This window comes from Galeopterus variegatus, unplaced genomic scaffold (assembly GCF_000696425.1).
Source record: "Galeopterus variegatus unplaced genomic scaffold, G_variegatus-3.0.2 Scaffold9565, whole genome shotgun sequence".
NCBI lineage: Eukaryota > Metazoa > Chordata > Mammalia > Dermoptera > Cynocephalidae > Galeopterus > Galeopterus variegatus.
In genome coordinates this window covers 63,446-64,670 of record NW_007735676.1, presented here as the reverse complement: position 1 = coordinate 64,670, position 1,225 = coordinate 63,446, and the positions used below count along the sequence as shown (strand labels likewise).

Here is a 1,225-nt window from a genome sequence, read left to right as displayed (position 1 = left end):
AAAAAAGGTGAGCTCTGCAAGTCTTCCATTTTGTTTCTGTCTCCCAGAGGGTGCAAGTGAAAATCTGTTTTCTGTCAAGGCAGACTGTCACAAGAATGTGAACAATTTAGTGCAAAAACTGCTGGCCAAGAAGCTGGTGGAGCAGATGGAATATAGGGGAGTACTTTGTTCCAGCTCTTCCTTTCTAGACTAGTAAAGCACACTTGTTTAATTCTTGCCACTCATAAGCCGGGATTGTTCAAAGCTAGAAGCTAGGGTCTGTTCGTTCTTGTTCAGTATTGCCTAGCATTGAAATGTGAAGTTGAGCTGAAACTTAATAGCTTTATAGAGATATAATTTACATCCCATATAACTCATCCATTTAAAGTGTACACTTCAGTGGAATTTAATATTCAAAAAAATGTGCAACTGTCACCACAGTCATTTTAGACCATTCTGATCACCTCAAGAACAAACCCCACACCCTTGAGCTGTCCCGTCCCTATCCTCCATGGCCCTTCTGCTCACCTCGAAGCAAACGATTTCCATCTCTATGGATTTTCCTGTTCTGGACATTTCATATGAATGGGATCATATGATATGTAGTTCTTTGTGACTGGCTTTTTCACTTCGTATATGTATTAAAGGTTCATTCATTTTGTAGCATGTGTCTGTACTTTATTCTTTTTTGTGGCTGAATAATATTCTGTTGTATGTTACACCACATTTTTTATCCATTTCTCAGTTGATGGACACTTGGATTGTTATCACCTTTTGGCTATTATGAATTATGTGTGTACAAGTTTTTGTAGGGATATATGTTTTTAATTCTTTTGAGTAGATACCTAGGAGTAGAATTGCTGGATCCTATAGAAACTCTAGATTTAATCGTTAGAGGAACTGCCAGACTATTTTCCCAAGTAGCTGCACCATTGCAGTGCTATGATGATTCTAGTTTCTACACATTCTTACCAACACTTATTGTTTTCCAACTTTTTTTATTCCAGACTTCCTAGTAGGTGTGTGAAGTATCTCACTGTGGTTTGAGATGGTATTTTAAAGTTATTTTTAATAGCTAAAGAAGGGAGGTTCCACTTCCCCTCTGCTCGTGCAGCAGCCACTCCCCAGGCCCCGCATAGCCTCTGGAGTCCAGGCTAGGCCTGCTCCTGCTGGACAGGGCCTCCCACTGCAGCCACCTCATCACTGGCCGTTGCATACCCCTCTGCAGCCAGGAGTCCAAAAGTAC

General features: G+C 40.8%; 1 protein-coding gene and 1 pseudogene across 1 annotated transcript in view; both read left to right on the top strand.

The window, feature by feature from the left end:
• Window positions 1–1,225, top strand: part of LOC103609389 (FERM, RhoGEF and pleckstrin domain-containing protein 2-like) — a 65,144-nt gene that overhangs the window by 6,980 nt on the left and 56,939 nt on the right. The window lies entirely within an intron of this gene.
• The window catches only part of LOC103609388, a 10,252-nt pseudogene that overhangs the window by 4,322 nt on the left and 4,705 nt on the right, over window positions 1–1,225 (top strand).